The sequence below is a fragment of the Camelina sativa genome, chromosome 1 (assembly GCF_000633955.1).
Source record: "Camelina sativa cultivar DH55 chromosome 1, Cs, whole genome shotgun sequence".
NCBI lineage: Eukaryota > Viridiplantae > Streptophyta > Magnoliopsida > Brassicales > Brassicaceae > Camelina > Camelina sativa.
Genome location: NC_025685.1, coordinates 16312885 through 16325627, shown reverse-complemented (window position 1 = coordinate 16325627; position 12743 = coordinate 16312885). Strand labels below are relative to the sequence as shown.

At 42.6% G+C, this 12743-nt stretch overlaps 1 pseudogene; it reads left to right on the top strand.

The window, feature by feature from the left end:
- LOC109127324 overlaps nt 1-11959 on the top strand; it is a 23445-nt pseudogene extending 11486 nt beyond the window's left edge.

Below are 12743 nucleotides of genomic sequence, written 5' to 3'. Positions count from 1 at the left end.
TCTCATTAAGCTCGACCAGTAGAAATGCTCATGAACCACTTTGTGGGTCTTCTTTACTCCAAAATGTCCCATCAGTCCACCTTCATGTGATTCCCTGACAAATAACTCCCTCAAAGAACATTGGGGCACACAAATACGGTTATCAAAGAATAGGAAACCAGACATTTGATAATATTTTCCATAAGCGACTTTAGAGCATTTTCTATAAATCTCTTTAAAATCCTGGTCAGTTGTATACAATTGCTTCATGAACTCAAAACCAAGCAACTTAGTCTCAAGAGCTGAAAGAAGAACATACCTTCTAGACAAGGCATCAGCCACCACATTTTCCTTACCTTGTTTGTATTTTATGACGTAGGGAAATGTCTCAATGAATTCAACCCAACGAGCGTGCCTTTTGTTCAACTTTTGCTGGCCTTTGAGGTGCTTCAAGGATTGGTGATCTGTATGAATTACAAACTCCTTTGGCCAAAGATAATGTTGCCATGTTTGGAGTGCCCTAACCAAAGCGTATAGCTCTTGGTCATAAGTGGGGTAATTGAGTGTAGCTCCTCCCAATTTCTCACTGAAGTAGGCAATGGGTTTCTTTTCCTGCATCAACACAGCACCAATACCCACTCCTGAGGCATCACATTCTATCTCAAAAGTTTTGGAGAAATCCGGAAGTGTAAGTAAAGGCGCTTGAGTTAACTTCCCTTTAAGTATCTGAAACGCCTCCTCCTGAGCTTGTTCCCACTTAANGACAAGGCATCAGCCACCACATTTTCCTTACCTTGTTTGTATTTTATGACGTAGTGAAATGTCTCAATGAATTCAACCCAATGAGCGTGCCTTTTGTTCAACTTTTGTTGGCCTTTGAGGTGCTTCAAGGATTGGTGATCTGTATGAATTACAAACTCCTTTGGCCAAAGATAATGTTGCCATGTTTGGAGTGCCCTAACCAAAGCGTATAGCTCTTGGTCATAAGTGGGGTAATTGAGTGTAGCTCCTCCCAATTTCTCACTGAAGTAGGCAATGGGTTTCTTTTCCTGCATCAACACAGCACCAATACCCACTCCTGAGGCATCACATTCTATCTCAAAAGTTTTGGAGAAATCCGGAAGTGTAAGTAAAGGCGCTTGAGTTAACTTCCCTTTAAGTATCTGAAACGCCTCCTCCTGAGCTTGTTCCCACTTAAAACCAACATTCTTCTTGATTACCTCTGTGAGTGGAGCTGCTATTGTGCTGAAGTTCTGAACAAACCTCCGGTAGAACCCAGCTAGCCCATGATAGCTCCTTACCTCTCCAACATTTTTGGGGCTAGGCCAATCACAGATGGCCTTGATCTTTTCTTCATCCACCCTTAGTCCATCAACACCTACAATAAAACCTAAGAAAACCACGTGATCTGTTCCAAAAGAGCACTTCTTAAGATTCGCAAATAACCTTTCTTTCCTAAGGACGTCTAGGACAGATTTCAAATGCAGCTTATGTTCCTCACGGTTCTTGCTATAGATAAGAATGTCATCAAAGTAGACAACAACAAAATGACCAATAAAAGATCGCAAGATATGATTCATCAAACGCATGAATGTACTAGGTGCATTAGTAAGGCCAAAAGGCTTGACAAGCCACTCATACAATGCTAGCTTAGTTTTGAATGCAGTCTTCCATTCATCACCTTCTTTCATGCGAATTTGGTGATATCCACTTTTCAAATCTATTTTTGAGAAAACAAAAGAACCATGCATTTCATCTTGCATGTCATCAAGCCTAGGGATTGGATGCCTATACTTTACCGTAATATTGTTGATGGCACGGCAGTCTACACACATGCGCCAAGAGCCATCCTTCTTAGGCAAAAGGAGAACAGGTACAACACATGGGCTTAGGCTCTCCCTGATGTAACCTTTTTCAAGAAGTTCTCCAATCTGCTTTTGAATTTTCTTTGTTTCCAACGGATTAGTTCGATAAGCCGGCTGGTTTGGAAGTGACGCACCTGGGACAAAATCAATTTGGTGTTCTATACCCCTTATTGGCGGCAAACCGTTAGGGTTTTCTTCTGGAAAGATATCTGAGAATTCCTGCAAAACATCTATCAAATAACTCGGGAGCTCCGGTGCAAGGTCAGAAAATGCTATTAGTGTTTCTTTATACACAAGCAAAAGCAATGGCTGTTGAGAGTACAAAGATTTCCTTACTTGACTCTCTTTGACAAAGAAGTTAAAGTTCTTAGGAGATACCTCAGGTTTTGCTGGTTTAATTTCTTTGTCTCGGCTTTTTTTCAACTGGACTTGGTCTTGATGGACCTCCAACAGAGTTAAAGGAACCAGAGTGATCTTCTTTCCTTTATGCTCAAAGGAATGCCGGTTGGTGTAGCCATCATGTATCGCCCTCATGTCAAACTGCCAAGGTCGTCCTAGAAGAATATGGCTTGCATCCATGGGAAGGACATTGCACATGATCTCATCTTCATATCAACCGATGGTAAGAGGAACCGTGACTTGCTCCCTGACGTACTGTTCGCCCGTTTCATTCAACCATTCCAGTTTAAAAGGTCGCGGATGAGGTCTTGTCTCAAGTCCAAGCTTCCTAACAAGAGTTTCACTAGCAACGTTAGTACAGCTTCCACCGTCAATGATCAAAGAACAAACTTTATCTTTAACTAAACATCTAGAGTGAAAGAGATTCTCCCTTTGTTCTCGGTCATATGAATTAGGTTGAACGTTCAATGATCTCCTAGTGACCAGAAGTGTCCCTTGAGTTGGATATTAAAACTGCTCTTCCTCTTCATCAAAGATTGGTCCCAAATCTTCCTTTTTTTTTTATCGTCCTCGAACTCCACTTCACCGTTGTCTAGGAGGATCATTACCTTTTGATTCGGACATTTGTTGGCATAATGTCCAAGTCCTTGACATTTGAAACACCGAATATCCCTTGCCCGATTGTTGGTCTCGACTGCCTTTCCTTTCTCAAGAAGAGTAGGAGCATTAGTCTTAAAAACTGAATTTGATGGGGTTGAAGACTTACCTTTATCTTGATAACTTGGTTTTGGAGCAAAAGAAGGTTTAGAGAAACCCTTCCTCTTGGTTTGTTGTTCGATTAGAATCGCCTTGTGCAACATTCCCTCCAAGCTTTCATATTCTTGAAGCTCCATTCTGTCCTGAATGTCTCGATTGAGGCCGGCAAGGAATCTGGCCATGGTAGCTTCTAAGGTTTCATCTACGTCCGCCTTGATCATTAAGCTTTCCATTTCCTGGAAATAGTCCTCCACAGATTTGGTTCCTTGAAGCAAGCGTCTGAGTTTTTGGTGGAGATCTCTGTGGTAATGAGCCGGCACAAACCGTTTCCTCATCAAGGTAGTGAGCTCATCCCATGAAGCTATTGGTCTTCCACCTGTCCTTCTCCTATGAGTCAAAACTTGATCATACCAGTTAATAGCATAGCCTATAAACTCAGTTGCTGCTAACCTAACCTTCTTGAGTTCAGAGAAATTTTGACATTCGAACACTAACTCTATTTTCCTTTCCCATTCTAGATAAACATCCGGATCATTTTTACCTTCAAAGGTTGGAATTTTAAGTTTTAAACCACCTAAATTGTCATTTCTTGTACCAAAAGGATTAACATCACCTTGATCACGGTTTCTATGACTTCGTCTAGGTCGGTTGATTGATCGATCATCTTCTTCATGGAACTCCTCTTCTTCAATTTCCTCTTCGGGCTGGTAAGTCCTCCTTGAACGTTCTCTCCTGGCTGCTGGTCTAGAACGGGTTTGATGATTGTTCTGAATCTCATCGAACCTCTGGTGTAGTTCTTCTAGACCTGTATTCATAAGGTTAGTAATAGTGTCATTCAATGCTCTCATTTGCAAGTTAGATAGCCCGGCAACCGAATTCCCTGGCCGATCTCGTTCTCCATCACTTTGCATGGTTTCCTGAAAACTTAAACACCAAAAGTTAGCAGATAAAAAAATCCTCACAAAAGTGTTTCTCTCAATTTTTTTGGTAGGTCACTCAAGAGCTTTCTCCCTAAGTTCTAAGAGAACAAATCCAAGCAACCCAATGGAATTCCCAAGCAACAAGGGAAGAAGGAAGATAGAAAGACAAGAGGATTTTTGTGAAATCTGTTTTAACCACTCCAAAGCTGGATTTCTCCTCAGCCAGCAGGATTTCTCTTCCACCACCTATCCAAATGCAAATCTTTTTTTTTTTTGGCTTTTTTTTTTGTTTTTTTGTTTTTTTTTTTGTTTTTTTGTTTTTTTGTTTTTTTTTTTGAAAATAGAAATGACCTAGGTAAGGAGATGACCCAGATTTAAGATAGAAAGAAGATGAAGTATTTAGAAATGGAATATGAGAAGATGAACAGACAAGTACCGGTTGAGTGGCTCTGATACCACTTGATACGCCCAAAATTCGAGGATCACTCAGCCAGACTAAAAAGGATAGAAACTCGCCAAGATGCAAGGTGTAACAAGGGAGATTTGATGGATTGAGGGGTCGCACAGCAGTTGCGGATGGCTGCTGATATTCCAACCTCAAATCACTGCTAGATATGACACACTAGTCCAGCAAAAGGAGGCTGTTGCTTGGATATTACACACCAAGAAACAAATAAATGTTCTAGACAAAGAACAAAGAGATAAACTCATAAAATAAAAAGGAAAATTGATTGATGATTCTCAAATGAGATTACATGAGTTTATATAGAGATAGAAAACTTGGCCACAAAGCCAAGTATTATTCTTGAAACTAAAACACAATAAAGATAGATAGTTTAATGAAGATTCAACTCTTGAACTTTGTCTTCCCAAGGTGTCCTTCCCAAGGTAAGTTGAACTCAATTTTTGTTACTCCTCTTTGACCACAAAACAAAGTGATTATTTTGGGCTTTCTTGGACTTGAATTAGGCTCAAAGTGGGCTGGACTTGATAGGTCTTGAATAAGCCCATTTAGTGCATTTCTTAGCCTCTTAGCTTTTGATCTAGTCATTGGTCCTTCCGGTACAAGCAATGATTCCTCCGCTACAAGTTCCTCGGGTTCAAGCTCAGCTACAAGTTCCTCGGGTTCAAGCTCAGCTAAAAGCTCCTCCTCCCTAACTCCATCCATGATCACATCAGGAGGAGTAATCTCGAGGGACCGACCGCAGGGTGTACAAACTTGTAGAGCAACTGTCCATGTCTCAATCCCCAATCCAAAGTGCGTAGCTGTCGCAAGTTGCTGATGTCTATCCAACGTGGTGGGTGCGACTCAGAGTGTAGGGGAACGCCCGAAGCCTCCAGAAACCAACTCACTACGCCTCCCATTCACATCACTCCGGGAGTGTGGTTGCTGCTGAGCTTCGAGACACAATTCTTGTATGAAATCATGTAGTTGATAAGGTAGAGCGAGATGAATGTCTTGGATATGTCACCTTGCAGCGCGTGCAATCCATGGCAGTGAATGAGAGTCCCTTGAGTGCCAGATATATATCATCTCAAGCTCGCCGTTCGTCATATATCCCTTAATCTCCTTGGCATAGAATGCATTGGAAACTGCCTTCTGGAAGTAACGCAACACTGGGCTGTGCAGGTTCAGTGCTTTTGTCTTTGATGAAGTGAATGTGGGCGTGCTCCCAATCATTTCCCAGAGTGCGGATATCTCATTCCGATCAAACTGCGGCGTAGTCCCCGTTCCGCCGGGAAATCCAAACATTTGTTCGACGGTTTTGATGGTGAGAGTATAGAATTGGCCATGAACGTGAAATGTAATGTAGCCCATACCTCCATCAGACATCATTTCCGGCTCATCCGCATACATGTGCATCTCCAGAGTACAGAGGAACTGAATTGTCTCCTCCCTTTATCTATTCTTGAGTGTGTTAATGATTCTCCCCAGATGGCACCGCTCAAACAGATACTGAACATCTTCCTCAATACCGAGTTGCTGCATCGTCTCAACATGAGGGTATCTTGTTCTATCAAACTCCAACTGCTGGAACAGCTCGTAGTATTCCTTGGGAGTTAGCTTCGTCTCAGCGCTCACCCGTCTGACCAATTTTCTGGGAGCCTATTCCGAGCGCAACGCAGGTTCCTCCTATTCGTAATCACTCCCTTCCTCCCTTGAGTTTGAATCTCGTGCCGGTCTCTTTCCGCGACTCTTGCTCTTAGAGAGCGGTTTGTCTGGTGTGCTTGACCCCGCTGCCTAGGCTGAACTACGAACAACCTCGTCAACCATGTGCTTCATTTTGAGGAAACGCTTCACCATGGACTCAGGTGATGAGCGTTCGCTAGCAACACAACCATATGCCTCTCTCATCTCATGTATAAGTTCAGAACTTTTTCTGTTTCTCTGAGACATGGTTCACTCAAAACTAAACGTTAATACGTTAGTGAGCAAGTAACAACATCAATTAAGAGAGTTAAAAATCGAAATGCAGAGTGAGGAAAAACCGATCGAGGAACAGGTCGGAGTTGGTGTCGAAGGTGGATCGATTGAGATTGGTTCGAACGTGACTCTTCGATGGATGGCTCGATCGCGGATCTGCGTGAGTGGCTCGAGAGGCACGTTAAAGACTGGCTCGAGAAACGGGTGGTGGACACACACTGAAGAGATGGCTCGAGCGGTGTGTATGTGGATGGCTCGAACGGATTTTGACAGTGGCTCGAACGGGAGTAGTTCGCAGGATGGCTGGATCGGATTTCGATAGTGGCTCGATCGAGTCAGCAGCACGGTGTATCGAGCGGTGCTTCATGGAGGTGGCTAGATTGGTAGATCGAGTGTGGTGTGATGACGCATGAGTTCTCCGGTTGAGCGTGTCGTGGTCGAGTATAGTTGAGTTGACGCGAGGGTCAAGCGGGGTGAAAGACGGCGACTCAATGGAGGTGGAAGACGTTGGCTCGAATGGCGGTCAAGTTACAGCTGGTCTCGAACTGAGCAAGGGACGTCGGGTTGGTGATGAACAGGAGAGACGATGGCGTCTGTCGGTGCCTCGAGTTGGGTCATGATATCGGTCGAGTGGGAGATATCACGTTCTGAACTCTCTGTCTCAACTGCACATACCTCCTCTGCGTTAGATAGCTGCTCGAATTCCTCTGGTCCATCCGTTTCTCTATGGGAGTCTAGCATATTCTTGTAACACGTGGTCTCCTCATGCAGGAACCCTTCTTCTCCATCCTTGGTCAAAGCAGTCTTGAGATGATCCTCCTCAGCTAATTCCTCCAATAACTCATCAGCCAATTTATCCATCTCTTCAATGTAGAAGACTTGTCCTCCTATCGTTGACTTCTTCAAGGTATCCTTGATATCAAACTTCATAATGAAGTCGTCGCCCAGATTGAGATCAATCTTGCCATTTCTGACATCAATGATGGCTCCAACAGTCGCCAAGAACGGTCTTCCTAAGATCAGAGGATCTTTTGGTTCTTCATCCATCTCCAGAACCACAAAGTCGGTTGGCACCTCCACATATCTGATCATGGCGGGTAAGTCTTCTAAAATAACATTTGGAAGTCTCACTGATCTATCTGCAAGGATGAGAGAGATATCACAACCCTTGAACCTTGTAAAACCCAACCTCGTACCAACAGAGAGTGGCATCAGATTAACTAAAGCGCCAAGATCACATAGACACCTATCAAAAGACATAGGTCCAAGGGAGCAAGGTAGAGTGAATGATCCAGGATCTTTGAGCTTCTTTGGTACAATCTTCTTCTGGAATATTGCACTGCACTCAAGACTTAGTACCACCATGCCTTGAACTTCTTTTGATATCTTCATCACCAAGTCCTTGAGGAATTTCTAGTAGTGAGGAACAAGTGCAAATGCATCCAGCAATGGCATTCTCAACTCAATTTCCTTGACTTGGTTTTCGAACAAGGCTTTGAACTTCTCAGTAAGCTGCTTCTTGAACCTCACTGGGAATAGTAGAGGAGGCTTGTACGGTGGAGGGATGAATCTCACAGGTTTGGCATCAGGAACAAAAGGTTCCTTAACAGTTTCAGGTTCGGACGACTTCACTGGTTCAACCGGATCCTTGACTGCTTCAACTGGGTTCTCCATCTTAGCGTCATCCTGAACAAAACCCTCCCCATCTAATTCCTCACTGTCCGCAGTGACGTCTGGAACTCCTTGCCTAGGAGGCAACGTTTTCCCACTTCTCAGCGTAATGGCATTGGCGAACTCCTTAGGGTTCTCAACAGCCTTTCCTAGGAATTGGCCAGGCTTTGGTGCCAAAGTAGAAGCGGATTGGCCTTCCATGTACCTTATTTTCGAATTGAGAGCTTCAAATTTGACGTTCAGATCATTGTAGGAACATTCCATCCTCTGACTAAGGTCAGCAAACTTCTTAGGAGTATCCATAGAACCGCTAGCTTGACCCTGAATAATTTGTTGCATCATTTGCTTCATTTCTTGGTCAGGAGCTTGTGTAGGCGGAACCTGTGGGGATGGAAATCCTGGTGGGGGTCCTGAGTGAGCCTGATAACCATGCTGGAACTGTTGCTTAGGCGCAAATCCCTGATTGTAAGGCACAAAAGGTTTTTGGAGACCGAGTTGCTGTTGTTGTGGAGGGTACACCTGATCTTGTGGATTAGCAACGTTGTTACTTCTGTAAGACAAATTTGGGTTTACCTTGTATTGGTTGTAACATTTGTTGTATCCACCTTGATTCTGGACATAGTTTATCTCCTCAGACTGCTCACCCTCCCCATCTGGAACTTGGAAAGGGTCATCCTCAGATACGTAGTGGACGCTCCTCTGCTGACTTAGCAAGATACGGTCTAGCTTCTCATTGACGTTCTTGAGGTCTTTCTTGTACTTCTCTTCAGACCCAGCGTTGCCGCGAACGGTGCGGTCATAATCTTCATTGTAGTTGTCGTCAGACTGGGCGAGATTCTCAACGAGTTGCCATCCCTCATCCACTTCTTTGTTCAGGAAATTTCCGTTAGAGGCAGTGTCAAGTAGCATGCGGATTTTTTAGAAGTACACCACAGTATAGAGTGCTCAGCAGTGACTCGTTGCTGAACCCATGGTGAGGACACTGGCTCTAGTAACCCTTGAAATGCTCCCAGGCTTCACAGAATGATTCAGAGCTCTTCTGAGACGTGCAGTTGTGGCATTGGAGAAGAACTTTGCCAAGAATGCCTTCTTGCAGTCATCCCAAGTGTTGATGGATCCCTTGGGGAGGTTTTTCTCCCATTGGTGAGCTTTGTCTCCCAGGGAGAATGGGAAGAGTCGCAACTTGAAACCATCCTCACTCATGCCATTGATCTTGGTGAGACTGCACAGACGGTCGAATTCATCCAAGTGGTCGAGTGGATCCTCCATAGGATCCTCCATAGGCAAACCGTGAAACTTGTTTCCTTGGATCATGGAGATCAGACCACTTTTGATCTCGAAGTTGTTGTTCAGCATGACAGGAGGGATGATTCCAGCATGTTGAGTATGAGTGTTCGGTGCATCCCCAACACCAATGTTTTGCGGTCTCAAATTTGGTCCATTCGGTTGTTCCATAGTGACTGGTGCGGGAAGATCAGTGAGATGACGAGCTTGTCTTGGTCTTTGTAACTGATTGATGTCGTCGATAGGCGGAAGGAGGTTCTGATGTCCTCTTGATCTGGTGTGCATGCAATGTTGCAATCAACAGGTTCTTGTGATGCAAAACAAACAAGTAGATAACCAAAACGAGTAAGTACTCAGAGTGACAAATGTAACAGAACTTAATCTTGGAAAACTTGAAATCTTAAATGTAGCAAAGTAAATCCCAAATGGCAACGACGCCAAATTGATACTTGACTTTTTTGTGTCTATCATAGCAGGTTCAATTAACCTTATGCAGTTGTAATACTTAAGGTGTCAATCCAGTTGGGAATCTTTGCCATCACTCAAGATGCAATCAAGGAATCACAAGTCAAGCCAATTCAAAGAGAGTGTTTGTCTAACAGTCCTAGAATGATCAGAATGCAAAACGGAAATGTTTTCTAAGACTAGAAACGAAAATGCATGACAAGAAGCGAAAATGAATAAAAACATAAACGAGTCTAAGCATGAACTAAAAGATAAGAAACGAAAATGCATGACAAGAAACGAAAAATGAATAAAAACATAAACGAGTCTAAGAATGAACTAAAAGGCAAGACACGAAAGAGTCTCAGGAATGTAATAAAAATCAGAAAGAAAGAGGTCCTAAGGATGTGAGTAATTGATGTCGGTAAAGTCTCCTAGTCTACAAAGTGTTTAACATGCCACAAGCAATCTACCCCTAAACAACGAACATCACAACTTAGCTAATCCAATCTCTTGGCAAAAGCTACTCAGACTCAACCACTTCCATACCCAGCTCTCGCTAGAGAAACATGGTTGAGCAGACATGACAAACAATTTTATTCATGTCAACAAACATCCTAGACAACTAATCTCTTAGGCTAGGAACGTAAGTCTCTGGCACTAGTTGGTCAGACATTTCATCAAACACCTTTTGGGTGTGGAAATGTCTCGAACCTAGTTCCAATTGATCAGAGAGAAACTATCATTTCTAACACTAGTCTAGAAGGGAATCATAAAAATGAAAGCTTAAACACTCTACATCCTAAGATCCTCCACCTAATCTATCCCATCCTCAAGGACTACTACACTACTCAGATCCGAAAATCATTATCAAGGATGCAAACACAGAAAATATTTAAACAAGCATTATTAGGTAGATAAAAATAAGATGAACAACTTTGTAGAAGGAATCAAGAACAAAAACTAAATAAACTCAGAGATGTCGGATTACAAGTCTCAGAACATTTTTTGGTGGCTAGGTCAAACCTTAAGGAAAAGAAAACAATACAAGATAAAAGATAAGATGTCTCAGCAAGGACTTAACAAAATGTAGATATAGTGGTCCAACATGGAAAGCCCTAAAACTTAAAATGACAAGGTAAAACGTCGGTTCAATACTCTCCCGAAGCGTGTGAAACCAAACGTCTTTCTTCCTAACATGTGCGATCGAGTCCGTGCACGTCGAGTGGAATGCAATGTCATCGAGGTTCGACCTGGGTGGGTCGAGTGAAGTGGGGCGTGACTCGAATGAGTGTGAGTGAGGATGGCTTGATTGACGGTGAGTGAGAGTGGCTTGATCGACAGTGACTGGGAGTGGCTCGATCGACGACTCGAAGGAGAGTGGCTCAATTGACGGTGAGTGGGAGTGGCTCGATCGACGGCTCGAAGGAGGTGCTCGGAGGTTGGCTCGATCAACGAGTAACGTATTCCCGACAACTCCTAGATACCTGAAATACTCCAAAATGCACAATGTATGCAAGGATGATGCAAGAACTACCTAGACATGCAAGGTGTAAAGAAAAGACTAGAAAATGATGCAAAACAATCAGTTATCCTAGCTAAATGCATGATAAATATATGCTAAGAAGAATCAAAATATAGACATATCAAACTCCCACAAAATCGAGAATTGGGGAGAGGTTTATGATCCAGAGACCAAAACTTGGGAGCCATTATTGCCTACAACAGTACTAGATCTCACCGTTCGTAAGAGTGTGATTCCAGGTAAACTGGTAATGGGTGAAAAAGTTTATGATATGGATGGTTTGAAGCTTAACATGAACACGAAGGTTTTTTTGGTAGAAATAGAGAACATGATGCACCAAATATCGATTTCGAATAGGATGTTAGTATGGTGTGATCTACAGGAGAGTTTGGAGTTGAGTCGTAAGGTTGAGGGACTTGAAGGAGTGCCCCGTGATTCATATTTTACTAGTTATCTAACTTGGGTGGCAAGTTAAGACCAAGGAATGAGAGTAACAGTTTGGTGGAAGTTGTTCATGAGCAATTGTGATTACGAATGTAAAACAGAGATTTGGTGTGCAGAGATTTCGTTTGAGAGACGCGATGTAGGAAGGCTTTGGGGGTTTGTTGAATGGTCTAAGAATGTGTTTATTTTTGACCAAGGCGAATCTTATCATGATTTCTTTTTGCATTATGCTATTGTGACATACTGATCATTGGAATTTTATTTTAGTTTTTTGATTGAAATTTAGAATTTGTATGGATTTTTAAGAGATTTTTTTTGTGCTTGTTTAAACAAATATTACATTGTCTTTTAGACTATTGGTTCCATAATTAATTAGTTACGAAGAAATGGAACAAGCTCAAGAGTTGCTTTCTTGCTGACAATGATCGATCCGGTTTCTTCTAAGTCAATGTCTTTGGTAGTTTTCCCTTTCTGAGATAGATTCTCCAAATGGTAAAAGCTCAAAGTTTAGTCCTTTTTAATCTATGGAACTGTCAAGAAATCTTTCAGGATTAAACTCATCTGGGTTGGTCCAGAGCTTTGAATCACATACAGTGCATCAGAGCTTTGAATCGCATACAGTGCATCAGAGCTCTGAATGTGACAGGACGCTGTAAAGAGACCTAGAGGTCTGATTTGCTGACGTGGCATGAAGTGATGATGTGTGAAAAGTTTGTTGGACGAGGTGACGAGTCACGGGATATGGAAGGATGAGCAATCAGGATATACTTGAAGATATTGAGAGTATATTTCATAAAGTGGATAAAGAAGTAATATTCTTGGGGATCAATAATATTTCTTTTTTGTTAGGATGCACAAAGATTTGGTTAGAGATCTTTGGTGCAAGTATAAATCGACTAGGGCTAGACACAAAAAGAGCTAACACTCGTGGGGTAAAACGTTGTGAGATTTGTAACCTTCAAGCATTCATAAAAAGGCTTAGAAGGTGAGTGTGTTCGTTTCTCTTAGATCTACACAAGGTGTTGTGTTAG